Below are 15553 nucleotides of genomic sequence, written 5' to 3'. Positions count from 1 at the left end.
AATAAAAAACAGGTCCGGGGATGTAGTTCAGGGCTGAGTGCTTGCTAGTAAGCAGAGAAGCATAAGATGACAGTAACTTGTCAAAGTCCATGTGTTCATTTTTACTTAGAAGATCAGGGAATCAAGGAGCAGGGGTGCCAGTGTGCACAATGAAACCAGTGTTGGATGAATGACAACCCACAGCACTTGTTTGCACCTGATAAGAAACAGAGGGGTAGAATCTTAATAATGGTAATATCCCAAGAGGAAGTAAAGACCATCAAAGTATAAAAATGAAAGAAAATAGCCTCTTCAATAAACTAGGTCATATTAAGAAGTGAGGCATTAAAATAACCCCCTACCCCCTCACACAGGACAAAATATGATACCCAGTCTTGGAATGTCCTAGGGGTCACAGGCAAATTATTTATTAAACTGGACTTTCCTATGCATTGCAGAGTTCATTGTCCCAGATGCCCCACTCTGTGTCCCTGAGGTCCCCATCTGTGGTGATAAAATAAAGACCGCCCAAGGGCAGTGCTGGCTTCGTTGAGAACCACAGATACACGTGAAAACAACTTAAAAGTTAAAAGCGCTTTTCAAATGCACAGTAAGATTAACCTCCAAAACCAGGACTGAACGTTCAGTGGATGCCGTCTGTTGGCACTACGTTAATGAAGACCGTTGAATTGTAAAACATGAACCTTTTCCTTTGTGTGTGACCAATTTCCATTTCTGGAAGCATGGCAAGATCAATACACTTATTGAAAAGTAACTGAAAATTCTGGCAGCAACATAATCCTTCAAGAGCCTTGGAGAGTGAGTGGTAAAGTTAGGAATTTGTACCTGGGATCAAGTCGGGTGAGGCAGAAAGGCCATCCGTGTTCCAAGGGCATTTGCTGAGCCTGGAGAACTTGACCTTTGATGCTGGTGACCTCGCAAGAAGAAGAAAAACACAGGAGGCCTGCCTAAGGAGGAGGAGTTTGGGAAGTGATCTTCTGGCACAGATTTGGAACAGCTTCAAAGGCTATGCCCTCAGCCTTAGAGTAAATTTAGAAATACCTTCAAATTTGCACTCCCTCAAACTTGCGCTGATATACAGTGTGTGTGTGTGTGTGTTTGTGTGTGTACATATGTGTCAGAAATTACCTCCAAACAGTCAAGCCACAAGCCATCTGTGATGCTTTCCCTTATGGCAAAAGTTTATGGCAAAAGAAATGCACCCTGTGGGTGGTCGGGATACCCCAAGTGGAGTGAATATAACTGGGATGACCCCAGGAACAGAAATGCCTCCGGAATCTGGCAGAAACAAAAGTGGGGTCCTCTATAGAGAAAACCAGTTTATCCCAGACCTCCAAGTATCCTGCATCCAAAATAACAAAGAAAGATGGTAGAAGTTAAGTGGCAGAGAGAAAGAAATGAGCTAACCACACAGTGGAATAAAGCGCCTAAGAGCTAAGAATAGGAAGCAGCAGAAAGCGGGGTCAAAACTGCAGAATTCTGCAGTAATAAGATAAAGGCGATAGTGAAGGATGTCTAATACGCTCAGTAAAAATAAAACCCATTCATGAAAGGATATGCAAGAAGCCACAGAATTGACCAAGAGGTTTAAAAAGACAACTGAAAAAAACTAGAAAAGAAATAACAACTGGAGTGAGCTTTGGTTGTGGAGAGATGGCTCATCGGTTAAGAGCACTTACTGTTCTTCCAGAGGAACCAAGTTCAGTTCCAAGCAACCATATCTGGTGGCGCACAGCTGCCTGTAATTCTAGCTCCAGGGAGCCTGATGCCCTCGTCTGGCCTCCAGGGGCAACTATGCTCATGCTCATGTGCACATATCCACACATAGATGCACACACCTACACATAATTAAAACCTAGTAAAAAAAAGTCTCAGAGAATCAGAGGACAGGTTTCCTAGAATAAGTCCCTGTGAAGATTTATCTCTCCATCCCTCTCCATCGATATCTTTTCAGAACACCAAAGACATAAAGGATATTTTAAGAACATCGTGAGAGAGAGCAGATGACTTTTAAAATTTCCTGTTGTGTTTATCACTGTGTGTCTGTGTGCCAAGGCATGCATGTGGAGGTCAGAGGACAGCTTTTGGGAGCCATGTTCTCCTTCCAGTGTGGTTCAGAGTTCAAACTCGGGTCACCAGGCTTTTGGGGCAAGTACTTTTTCTCACTGAGCCATCTTGCTGGCCCAAGGACACAGGTTGTTTTTAAAAGCGTTCTAGACAACTTACTACTCATGAGCAGCCACTGAAACCCAAAGACAGCTTGCGTTACCTTCACTGTGGTGAGAGGCAGCGATTGCCGTGTTCAATCCCGTACCGGTAATGAAGGGGCAAAAAGTCATTTTCAGACAAAACCTGAGAGAATTTGGTCTTAACACACCCTCAGTTCTGACAGAATAACACTTCATCCAAACAAAGGTGTGGGGGACAGGAAGGAAAAGCATGTAAACAAAAGGTGCCGGCAATGCCCAGTCGGGAAAGCAGCAACAATATTAGGTTTGGGAGATTTTGAGAGAGGGAAATTGATGGACTTAAATGCACAACAATAACATTTAAGTCAGGACGGTATAGCGGGACTTAACAAGGTGTTCATCTTTTTCAAAAGAAGATAGTGTTTAGGTGGAAGCCCCACCTCGGCTACATCTCTCTCTCTCCAGATCCTGCCCATGAGAAAGCCAGCCAAGCAGCGGCTCCTCCCCTGGAGCTGCTCAAAGACCACGCCCACAGGGTATTTGGGTCCACCCTACAGACTTGCCACTTGGTTTCCCCTTGGGGGTTTCTGCTCTTACCCTGGGACCACCCGGGAATGCTTTGCTGAGATTAAAACCTGGACTTCAATTCGGTTTGATTTGCCCTGATCTGATTTATTCTATCAGTGGAGTTTCCCACTACCGGGGGATATTATACTTAACAGATAGTGGGCATGGAAGCTCATCCCTGTAATCTCTGCGCCGGGAGGTTGAGGCAGGACCATCAAGAGTTCAAGAGATCAACCAGGGTGGAGAGAACCAACTCCCAAAAGTTGTTCCTCTGAACTCTGCAGGTACAGCTCGGCACATGTGTTCCTGCTCGCTCTCTCTCTCTGTCCTTCTCTGTCTCTCTCTGTCTCTCTCTGTCTCTCTCTCTCTCTCTCTCTCACACACACACACACACACACACACACACACACACACACACACACACATCACCACCAAAAATAATAAATAAAATGAGCTTTAAAAATTAATTAAATAAAATTAACCTAAACACTCTATTTCTTTTTAGAGGTAATGTAATGCATTTCAGTATTCCATGTCCATATTGATTCACTCTTTAATCCCATAGGAGGTTGTCATATGTTGCCTAAGCATTGGGCATTGTATCTGACACCAGACATACAGAGATTAATCTACTCTCCATAAAGGAATTTTAAAATACAATAAATAAAGCCATGAATGATGGTTCACACCTGTAATCCCAGCACTTGGGAGGCTGAGGCAGGAGGATTGTGAGTTCCAGGCCAACATGGGCTACACAATGAGACTCTGTCTCAAAAAACAAAACCTAAAGCCAGGCAGTGGTGGTGCATGCTTTCAATCCCAGCACTCGGGAGGCAGAGGCAGGTGGATCTCTGAGGCCAGCCAGGTCTACTGAGTGAGTTCCAAGACAGCCAGGGCTACACAGAGAAACCCTGACTCAAAAAACCCCAAAAGTCAGACCAAACCAAACAAAAAACAACCTAAGAAATGTAATTAACTGATGGATTATTATAAATAACCATCAACTAAGTGCTTGTGACTTGTACACATGCTGTCTGTATTCACCTCATTTTACAGAAATCACCCAATTTAAGCCCAGGACCGTTTCCTTGACTTTTTGTTGTTGTCGGTTTTTTTGGAACAGAGTTTCTCTCTGTAGTCCTGCCTGTCCTGGAACTCACCAAAGGTCTGTTGGTGTTTTTGAGAAAAATGAGCTGTCTTTGTATGGAGCTGGAACTGTTAGTTGGACAGTTAGTGATTCTGGAAAGCTGGAAGGATCTCCCAGTGTGGAGTTCAAAGCCAGGCACAAGTAAAATTAAAACTGGAGATTAGCCGGGCTCTGTGGTGCAGGCCCATCATCCCTGCTACTTGGGAGGCTGAGGTAAGAGATTGAATGCTCAAGGCCTGTCTGTGAAATTAATAAGACTCAGAAACAGTCAAAAGCATGGCCGGGGCTCAGTGGTAGAGCACTTCCTACCATGTGTGAGGCCCTGGGTTCCACAAGGGAAAAATAAACAGCAGCTGATTTCTTCTCCACCTTTCAGCTAAGATGAAGTGAAAACTTGGAGACTGCATCCTCATTCCACGATATGAACACCTGTATCCAGATGTGCCTGAAGCTGTCCCACTATCTGGGCTTCTCCATCACATGGTCTCAAGTTGGGATATCTCATACTTGCAGAAGAAAAAAAAAACATCGCAGTTAATATGGTGACACAAGCATGTGACCTCATCACTATTGTGCCACTTAAGTGACAAGGGTGACAACACATGTGGGTATTAAATTATACCCAGACTACATATAAGGTGAGATGTTTTTGACTTCTTCCCTTCCCCTTCCTTGTTCTGAAGTCTTCACCCTCAGAGAATCATGGGTAACATCGGTGTCAAGACAGCCCAACCAGTCATCCTTCACTGGGGCATAGGGACTATACCCAAGGTCGTAAACAATGCTTGCGAAGCTGTAATCTCAGGGAAAGGACAATAACAACAACAGTTACTCAGGTTCTGGAATACATTGCACCTCAGGTTTGCAAAGCCCTTGCAGCCAAATTAAATCTGACATCACTCCTCAGGTTGTCAGAGCACCATGGCAGCTTTTCCGATAGAGTGAGCCCAAATACCGGAGGGCACTGTCTCTGGTAGGTCAGAGTCACCTACTACACACAGCCTGGCTAATGATTGAGCCTCCGGGATCATGGGATGGAGAGTAACAGACGCGGAGAACTCGGCACTCACACAGTGAAGGCAGGAGCTCAAACCTGACCTTGAGTTCTCCACTGCCATTGCATCACCTCCCTTTCACGGCCAAGGTCAGAAGGCATTCGCAGGGTCCTCGCTGGGCCACTTCAGAACCAGCATGTAAGTTGGTCAGATCAGCAATGTTCTTAAAACAAAGGGAACAGCTGGCATCAAGGTCATCACAAAAGGTTGTGTGTGATCCCCTCTGACAGAGACGACCCTGGCCACATCTGGGCAGAGGTGTGGCAGCGTAATCATTCAGGACATATGTTGATCACCACACTGCTTGGCTTCCTGCCCATGGGCACTTTGCCCTTCTTCACTGTTAAAGGTGACCACTACATTACACTATGCTGATGAGCAGGGCGAGGTCGTCTTTCCTCTCTAGAGAAGACGAAAAAGAAAAGGAATTTTCTCCCCTTGATAAATCTAAAGCTGTAATAAAGCAGAATTTAGATCTTTGGTGAATAATTCATGCTTATGCAAAAGGAAATTGAAAGACTTTCATTATATTTCATCTCTCTCTTATTGAGTTCTGGAAGCTGAGGTTCCTGGATTCTAGAGGTCCGCCAGATTAACTCCCCTTTGGGAATCCCTCATGTCACCCCCACCTCTTCAGTGAGCTTCATGTGGCTCCCCAAGCTGACCCAGGATGGAGACAAAGGCCAAAGGCAGAAGAGTCAGCTTCAGTAGCTGCCTGAACTGTCCTCCCTTGAGGCTTCTGTGGGATCCTCAAGACAACATTGTCATCCTCAACCCCAAACAACAAAGAAAAAATGGAAAAGAAAAAGCAGGTTGGACAGACAGCTCAGTGAGCAAGCTGCTTGCTGTGCGATTATGAGGACCTCAGTTTAGATCCTGGCACCTCTGTAAAAATTCTGGGCATGGCGCTACCCATTTGTAATCTCAACGCTGGGGAGCCGAGATGGGCGGATCCTGGAAGCTCACTAGCCAGCCGATCTGGCTAAAATAGCAAGTGCCAGGTTCAGTGAGAGGCCATAACTCAAAAACTAAGATGGAAAGCAGTAGAGGAAGATGCCCAACATTGACTTTTGGCCTCCACATGCATAGGTGGGCTAGTACACACATATGCACATACACATATACCACACACAGAACATTAGACCAAGAGCTCAGTCTTCTACCATGTACAACACTATGGCTACTTTATTTTAGTTTTAATCATGTGTATGTGGTGAGGGGTATGTGCATATGAGTGCAGGTACTTATGGAGGTCAGACGAGGGCGCTAGACTCGTCCCCTGGAGCTGGAGTTACAAATTGTTGTGAACCACATGACAAAGGTGCTAGGAACCAAATTGGGGTCCTCTGCAAGAGCAGTATGTGCTCTTAACCACTGAGCCATCTCCCTAATCCCCTAGAATTAGCTCAAAATGAGTTGCAAAGTAACATGCTGTGAAACTCCAAGATGAAATACAAGCCGGGCAGTGGTGGCGCACGCCTTTAATCCCAGCACTCGGGAGGCAGAGGCAGGCGGATCTCTGTGAGTTCGAGGCCAGCCTGGACTACAAAGTGAGTTCCAGGAAAGGCGCAAAGCTACACAGAGAAACCCTGTCTCGAAAAACCAAAAAAAAAAAAAAAAAAAAAAAAAAAAAAGATGAAATACAAAAGAAAACTACTTTTTTAAATTTACTTACTTGTTTATTTAGTTAGTTAGTTGAAACAGGTCTCATTAGGTTACCTGGCAGGCCTTGAACTCCTGGTCTCATGGGCTCCTCTTCCCTTAGCCTCCACCAGTGACTGGGATACAGGTGCATACCACTGCATCCAGCTGACAGAACTTTCATAAAAAGTCTACTAAGTGTTCGTTGGTAGGCTGTAAGCGTCCTGCTGAGTTTAGTGTTTTAACTAGGCATCAAGCAGTCTTGCTAAGCTTGTCTGTTATCTCTTAGTTGCTTATTTTTGCTAATTCTTTTGACTTTTTTTTTTTTTTTTTTTTTTTTTTTTTTTTTGGTTTTTCGAGACAGGGTTTCTCTGTGTAGCTTTGCGCCTTTCCTGGGACTCGCTTGGTAGTCCAGGCTGGCCTCGAACTCACAGAGATCCGCCTGGCTCTGCCTCCCGAGTGCTGGGATTAAAGGCGTGCGCCACCACCGCCCGGCTCTTTTGACTTTTTAAATGCAGACAGCGATGCCATTTTTGAATAGAGACAGTCTTATTTCCTCTTTTACAATCAATCCATATACCTTTCACTTTTCTTGCCTTATTGCATTAGCAAGGAATTCATTCACCTTATGCCCCACTCTGGGAATTAGGGTTTCTTTGACTCTTACTCTCTAAATTTGTAGTAAGGGGGAAGCACTCTCCTAAGGGAAATTGATCCCCTGTCTCATTGGCAACTTTCAATCAAGCTTTAACTTCTAAGACTCTGGGTATTCCTTTGAGGAATACTGGAGTCCGGTGTCTCAAAGTCAGTCCCAGGATGCATCCTTTAAGGCCTTGTCTATGTCGTCTAACACTTCAGGAGGAATGTTAGAAATGGGTGGGGGGTGGGGTGGGTCTCAACAAAATGACCACACAGTCTACGTATTCTGGCAAGGCAGAAAGTGTCATTTCTGCGTACAGCTGTGTAGCTGGGCCGGGTCAGGCTGGCAAGCACTCCCAGCAAGGGTCAGCTGAGTTTTTATTCCTGATGCAAAAGGGTCCTGTGCCCCATTCTGAGTGGTCAGAGATCAGCCTCACATCCTTTTGTGATTGGCTAAATTAAGGCAGCGACTTTGGAGAACATGAGACAACCTTGAGCGTGTACCTTGACCTTAGAAAAACGCTGACTGGGGAAGGCTCTCTGCCAAACGTGTCTTTACAGATTTCTTTAAAGATGGAGCGTCCTTTGTCTCATTTAACCCTTTGCTAGAAAAGGCTGTGCATTTCATTTGCGTTCCCACACACTGGATGCATATTCTTCTTTTTTTTTTTTTTTTTTTGTCTGTGTGGTTTTTGTTGTTGTTGTTGTTGCTGGTTTGTTTTGGGGTTTTGGATTTTGTTTTTGTTGTTGATGTGGTTGTTGTTTTGTTTTATTTTTGTTTTTGTTTTTGTTTTTTTGTTTTTTCGAGACAGGATTTCTCCCTGTATCCCTGGCTGTCTTGGATCTCACTCTGTAGACCAAGCTGGACTCAAATTCAGAGATCCACCTGGCAGTGGTAGCACAGGCTTTTAATCCCAGCACTCATGAGGCAGAGCCAGGCGGATCTCTGTGAGTTCAAGGCCAGCCTGGTCTACAGAGCGAGATCCAGGACAGGCGCAAAGCTACACGGAGAAACCCTGTCTCAAAAAACCAAAAAAAAAAAAAAAAAAAAAAAAATCAGAGATCTGCCTGCCTCTGCTTCTCTAGTGCTGGGATTAAAGGCGTGCACTCCCACACCTGGTTCGTTGATTTTTTTTTTTTAAGATTTATTTTAAACTATGTATTTGAACGTGTGTCTGAGTGTGGGTTTGTGCACGTGAGACACACTAGGCTGGGGCTTCAGATCCCCTGGAGCTGGGGTTATAGGCAGTTGCGAGCCACCTGATGTGGGTGCTGGACACTGAAGTCTGGTCCCCTACAAGAGCAGTAATTGCTCTTAACCACTGAGTCATTTCTTCAGTCCTGCCCCCTATTACTTTTTTCCGTCAGTATTTTGAAGCCTTGGCCAAAAACATAAACATCCTTTGATATTCCATACAGCCCCATAAAAACAAATGAGGGAAATTAGTCTCAAAGTTTGCTTAACCTGTCTGGGTCATATAATTAAGAAATGGCAGGATTTGAACTCAGAGCTATCCGGACAAGAAAGAATGTTTTAGGTTTTTTTGTTTTTTTGTTTTTTCCCTCTTGGACTGTACCACTACAGCTAGGAAAATCCAGCAACATTTCTCAAGCTCTGTGCGGACGTATGAAATGCCTGGTGTGAAAGAATTCTAAAGTTTCCTTCAGCTGTCTAGACCAGACTGTGGCAAATGAGGAAATAGTGTTGCATTTGTCCTCCAAATGGCCATGGAACATCGGTCCTCCCATGTCCTGAAGCAGGTGCTGAGGTCAGAAGCCAGGAGTCTGTAATTATCGACCCTGGTCCCCTCGGGCTCATTTGAATCATTCCAACTAGGAACCAGAACTGCCAATATGGACTTTCGTTTTTGTTCACAAACTTACCCATTCATTTCTAGGTCAAGGAGACCAAGCCAGTTTGCCTCTGTGACCACTCAGGAAGCCTGGGAGCCACCTGGAGATGGCTGATTCCTGAGGGATGAAGGCGATACCCAAACAAATGTTTAAGATGGAAACAGATCCCATTAGAGCCATGGCTGAAGGGAACCAGCAGCCAGGCCGTCCTTCATGAGCCTTAACAAATGACATCTTGTTTAAGTTTTCAAGATATTAATCCTTCTAAGAGCTAGGACATTTGAACTAAAGAAAGGCATCTCAAAATGTCATTCTTGAGAGGCTGGAGAGCTCACTCAGCAGTTAAGAGCACTAGCTGCTCTCCCAGAGGAGCCAGGTTCGATTTCCAACACCCACACGGTTGCTCATAACCATCTGTAACTCCAGTTCCATGGGATCCAACTTCCTCCTGTGGCCTCCATGGACATGCATGTGGTACACAGAGATACATGTGGGCAAAATACCCAGACTCATAAAACAATAAAATAATTATAAAAAAATATTTTAATGTCATTCTTGGGGAAATACCTAAAAGAATAGGAAACAGTCAACATTTAACCATTCTGTCCCTAACACATAGACCAGTCCTGGCACATAGTAAGTTCTTAGTAAATATTTGGTGAATAAATTAACCAGTCTTCACTACCCTGTCTCTGTAGCTCCAACTGTTATTATTCTCCAATTACCCTACGTGATAGCCAAACCAGGCTCTCCCGGAAGCCAGGCAAATCTAGACATCCAAGCATCTGAGGCCATCAATGTTCCTTAGCTTTCATCAGGGTCACAGAAATACCTGAGTTGAACAACTTGGGGGTGAAAAGACTTACTTTGCTTCACCGTTGTAGAGGTTCTGGTCTGTGGTTACTGGGCCCCATGGCTTTGGGCCTGACCCAAAGCTGAACATAGTAATAGAGAGGGTGTGGCCGTGCAGAGCTGCCCATCTCGTGATAGACAGGAATAAGGAGTGGGAGAACACAAGATAGACCCTTCAAAGCCACCCCACCCGCACCCCTATACCCTACTTCTTCCCACTGGGTAACGGAAGTTACGGCTGGTAACGGCCAAAAATAATGAATCCATCAACTGATCAATCCGTTAATGAAGTCAAAGCCCTCATGGTCCACTCATTTCTAAAAACCCCGCCTCAGAACCCTGCTGTGTTGGTACCACCCGCCTTTTGGAGGGATGCTTCCTATTCAAATTGTCACAGTCCTGTTGGTCTCCGCTTAGATGTTTTCTGAACATCTGTAAATCTGGGCACACTCTGATTCATTCTTTGAGACAAGCTAATATGCATTTTTTTTTTAGTGACCCACAATCCCAGTCCCTCAAACCTTGTATTCCATAGTACCCTGAATAGCCATTTGTGGCAGCATCCTAAAATCATTTATTGACAGCTTCCTTCTTGCACCAAGGGAACTGATTGGCCCTTCTTAAGTCCCCCTGTATCCCTTCTGTGCTTGGAGTATTATAGGTGATATTTGGGAGATAAGTGAGTAGCCAGATAATGAAGGATCAGCCTACGGATGGATGCATGCATGCATGGATGGATGCATGGATGTGGGCTGCACAGGGGCAATCTGAATCAAACTAGAGAGGGAGGGCAGCCATCGCTAACTGTTCAGACCCTTCTCTGGACTTGGCTGTGGGAAAGGCACGAGAGAAAGGAGGCAGAGCCTGTGGTCAGTGGCGAGGGTAGGAAAGGGCCACAACACGATGCCCAGCCCTCTTCCTGCGGGGCGGGTGCTGCAGTACCTACTGGATTGTGCAGAAAGCAAGTCTTTGAAGGGGGCGAGGAGCAGCCAAGGGTGCCCGAGATGACCCACCCACACAAGCGTCACCTCCTACTGAGCCTGGACCAGCTGTGAAGATAGCATTCCAGTTTTTCTTCTCATCATTTTCCCTTTGCCGTTCAGTCCCCTTTGGTCCCCTCCTAACAGGAGCATGTTTCCTTGTGACCCCTAAGAATGATTGTCTTTTCCACCTGGTCGGAATGAGCTGTGCACTCTGGACCCTTGCTCAGCACCTGGTGCTCCTTGCCCAACATCTTTGTTCAGTTGCTTGCTGTGTCTGCAGCCAGGTCCATCTGGTGCACGGCCCCCTCCCTTGCCCTGAACACTAGAGGAAGTCTTGGGTCCTAGGGGTATACACCTCTTGTGGATCTTTCTCAGATGGCAAGCCACTTTGAGCCCTGGATTGCCAGGATCTTTAGGAAGGTAAATCTAGGATCAGGTATGGCAAAAACAACAACAAGAAGTGTGGAGCCCATGTTCCATGCAGCTATTACATGGCCTATTGTATCATCAGTCCTATGGTATTAGTACCATGGTTGGATAAGGACACTAGATGAATAGCCTCGCTAAAGCCACTCAGCTGCCAGACACCAGATTCAAGCCCTGTGAGAGCTATATAGTCAGTCATCAGCTCAGCTCCTGCCGCCTTTCCATAGCAATGGGCCTTCGAGTGAGCTGAGGCCACAGAGAGGCAGGAGGCACTTAGAATGTCCAAAGGGACATATGAATGTAAATCTGATTAAGGATGGTGTTCAAGGCAGAAGGGTCAAATCTGGTCATGGGATTTCTTGGTTCCCTTCACATTAAGCTATTGACCATAAGTTCTAGAGCTGGAAGACAGTAAATGGGGGGGGGGGGGGGGGGGGGGGGGAAGAGCCCCAACAGGGAGGGGCTGGTGAAGAGGGGGCAAATACTCCATTCTAAACTAGAAGTGGAGTTGGACCAGGGCCAGGATCCCCCACCTCGATACAGAGATGCTGATGAATCATCAGGGCTGGCATGGTGATTCGAACGTGGGGAAGAACACCTGCCACACAAGCCTAACAACCTGAGTTTGATCCCAGGGACCCACATGATAGAAGGAGAGAACCAACTTCCACAAGCTGCCTTCTGATCTTCATGGATACACTGTGGTATATGTGTGCCCACTCCCATATATACACTGTGCATGCACGTATACACACACACACACATACACACACACACACACACACACACACACACACACACACGTGTTAGATAGATAGATAGATAGATAGATAGATAGATAGATAGATAGATAGATAGATAGATAGACAGACAGATAGATGATAAGGAGGATCACAGACTCATCCACCGGGATACTCCTGTGGGGTTGGGAAAGGTCTCAGGGTGGGGTCCAGATGTGGAAGCCAGCATCTCTAGAGAGGGATGAAGTTTGTTGGTTTGCTTTTCCCCATTTATCTTCAGTGCTTCTGCTGCCATGGTCAGCACACATACCATTGCCTACAGTAATGCAGCACTGGCCAGCTGTAGCCAAGTGTCTATCTGAGCAAAGTAACAGGCTAAATATCTTCATCCATCCATCATCCATCCATCCACCCACCCATCCATCCATCCATCCATCCATCCATCTATTCATCCATCCATCCACCCACCCATCTATCATCCATCCATCCATCCGTCTATTCATCCATCCATCCACCCACCCATCCACCATCCATCCATCCATCATCCATCCATCTATTCTTTCAGCAAACAATTAAGGGACCACTAGGGGTGAGGTGTTGGGAATATTCAAATGAATAAGATCCACTCCCTGCCAGAGCAGAGGCCACAGGGAGTCAGAGAGCAGACAGGACATGCATCAGTATAGTAGAAGTCACTTCTCAGACATGCAGAGGAACGGGAGGTGCCCCAGGAGAATGCAGCTTTTCTTAGAGGTGGAGGTAGGAGGGAATGTTGCTGGTCCAGCCAGGCCAAGCCTTGTGGTACAAGCCTGCGATCCCAATACTAGCGAGACTGAGGCAGGAGAATTTCAGGGAGTCTGAGGCCAGCTTGAGATACATAGAAAGTTCCAGGTTGGCCTGGGCTGCGTAGCAAGACCCTGTCTCAAAAAAAAAGGGGGGGGGGGGGGGGGATAAAAGCCATTTAGAAAAGGGTAAGAATGGCTTTCCAGGAAGAACAAGTGTTAGAAGGAAGATCACAGGGTGAGAAGGTGAACGGCGTGCTTGGAGAACAATAGAGGTGTGATGAATGGGACACGGGTATTCTGGGGACAAGGCTCAGATGTAGTCTGCCTAGAGAGGAGAGAGAGCAGCTGAATACTCTTAATGATGCAGTGACAGGGTCAAACAAGGAAAAGTGGTAGCAAGAAGCTATCTCTATGGTAATAAGGCAGCCTCTCAGGAGTTTTGACATAATTCCTCTGAGAAATCAAAGTCCCTCTGTGAAGTATAGGCTCCTCTCTGAGGTATAGGCCCCTCGAAGGTATGGATTTCTCTGTGAAATATAGGCCCCCTCGCTAAGTGAAGTATAGGCACCCTAGTGGTGCATAGGACCATCTGTGAGGTACAGGCCTCTTCAGTGACGTATAGGCTCCCTTACTGAGGTATAGGATCCTCTGTGAGGTACAGGCCCTGTAATATACTGAAATAGAGGCCTTTATGTGAAGTATAGACCCCTCCAGGAGATGAAGAGCCTTTAGTGAGTTATAGGCCAGTCACTGAGGTATGGACTCCTCAGTAATTATAGGTCTTCTCTGTACGGCTCAGGACCCACTATGAGGTACAGGCTATTTAGTGAGATAACATGTCCCTTCATGAGCTATAGGCCCTCTCAGTGAGGAATAAGGCCCTCTGTGAGGTAGGACCCTCTCAGTGAGGAATAGGCCCCTTCATGAGGTGTAGGGCCTCTCAGTGAGGAATAGGCCCCTTCATGAGGTGTAGGGCCTCTCAGTGAGGAATAGGCCCCTTTCATGAGGTGTAGGGCCCCTCTGTGAGGAATAGGCCTCTCTTGTGACATACGGTTGGCAGGAGGAAGCTGTATCCATTCCCATTTTATGAGCTTGACTTATCATTTTCCTTTGGATCTACGGAAAGGTCAGGGAATAAAACCAGTTGAGCTCACACCAGCCTCTGCTTCTGCCCTGGCTCTGACGAAACACTCCGCTCAACTCCTCCACCTTGGACACTTCGAAGGTTACTGTGTGTGTGTGTGGCGGAGGGGGGACCTGGCCTGAGCCTCACCTTTGCCTGTCCTGCTCCTGTTTCCTCACTGAGTCTCTCCTGGGAGCACTTCCTTAACTACAGCACTAGCCCAGAAATCCCCATTGTAAGGCCTGCTTCTGAGAAGTCTAATGTAAGACACTTCAAGGAGCACGGGAGGGGGGGTTGCAGCCACAGCTGACGCCAGCCAGAGGCACACCGACTTCCCTGTAGGGATGCCAGATTTAGTAAATAAAGCACAGGATGCCTGTTTCATTTGAATTCCAAATAAACTTTCTCTCTTTTTTTTCTTTTTTTCAGACAGAGTCTCATTATGTGGCTGGCCTAGAACTTGAAATCCTCTTACCTCAGCCCTGCCAAGGCTGTGGTTGTGAGCTTTCTCTACCACACCCAGCCACATAATTCTTTATAATGAATACCACCCATGTAGTATTCATAATAAATTCAGACTGGAATATTCATTGTTTATCTGAAATTCAAATTTAACGGGGTATGCTGTCTTCATAATTACTGTGATATATTGCTGTGATAAGACCTCATGACCAGGGTAACGTACAAAAGAAAGCGTTTAATTTGGGGTTTGCTACGGTAGAGGATTAGAGTCCGTGACCATCATGGTGGGGAGCATGGCAGCAGGCAGGCTGGCATGGCGCTAGAGCAGTCACTGAGAGCTCACATCTTGATCCGCAACCATAAGGCAGAGAAAATGAATGGCATAGGCCTTTGAAAGCCTTCCTCCTCACTCTTCCCAAACAGGTCCACTAACTAGGGACCAAGTATTCGTATGTATGAGCCCATGGGGGTCATTCTCATCCAGACCACCACAGCTGCCTTATATGACAAGCCTTAAGAAAGACTCTATTTCTTTTGTGGGCCTCTTCTGAAGGTATACTTAACAACTAAAGTGGTAGAAAGATAACCGTTACTCAGACAGACACATTACTACAGTTATGGTTATCTTCTTCTTCTTCTACTCTAGAGTAAGTTAAACCAAAATATGATCATTGGCCCCCGAAAACACCCATGGGCCCCAGGTACTCTACCTACCATATTAACCAGCTTTCTGTTACTGTATTAAATATCAAACGTGAGGGGCTGGGAACACGGCTCAGTGGGTAAAGTGCTTGTTATGCAAGTGTGAGGACCTGAGTTCAGATCCCCAGAACCCGTGAGAAAAGTAGGCATGGTGGCACTCTTCCATAACTCCAGAGCTGGGAGGTGGAGACAGGCAGATTCTGGAAATTTGGTGGCCAGCCCGACCTAGCTAAAATAGTGAGCTCCATGTTTAGTGAAAGACCCTGCGTCAGGAATAAGGTAAAGAGCAATATAGGAAGACACTGAATATTAACCTCTAGCCTCCATGTGTGCACACATGGGCAAGTGTACCTTCACACACACACACACACACACACACACACACACA

The 15553-nt window shown here is 46.1% G+C and overlaps 1 long non-coding RNA gene across 5 annotated transcripts in view; it reads left to right on the top strand.

Annotated features, from left to right (window-relative positions):
* LOC128122303 (uncharacterized) overlaps positions 1–15553 on the top strand; it is an 84614-nt gene that overhangs the window by 23154 nt on the left and 45907 nt on the right. The window contains exons 3-4 of one of the 5 annotated variants that reach the window (XR_008222396.1): positions 4280–4541; positions 9137–9674. The exons of 3 other annotated variants lie outside the window; for them this stretch is intronic. This is a non-coding gene — a long non-coding RNA (uncharacterized LOC128122303). Of the gene's footprint in view, positions 1–4279; positions 4542–9136; positions 9675–15553 lie in introns of those variants that run through there. One more of the 5 variants, XR_008222393.1, reaches the window with a different exon arrangement.

The sequence above is a fragment of the Peromyscus californicus genome, unplaced genomic scaffold (genome assembly GCF_007827085.1).
Source record: "Peromyscus californicus insignis strain IS unplaced genomic scaffold, ASM782708v3 Scaffold_3__1_contigs__length_106647218, whole genome shotgun sequence".
Taxonomy (NCBI): domain Eukaryota; kingdom Metazoa; phylum Chordata; class Mammalia; order Rodentia; family Cricetidae; genus Peromyscus; species Peromyscus californicus.
This window is presented reverse-complemented; position numbering and strand designations above follow the sequence as displayed.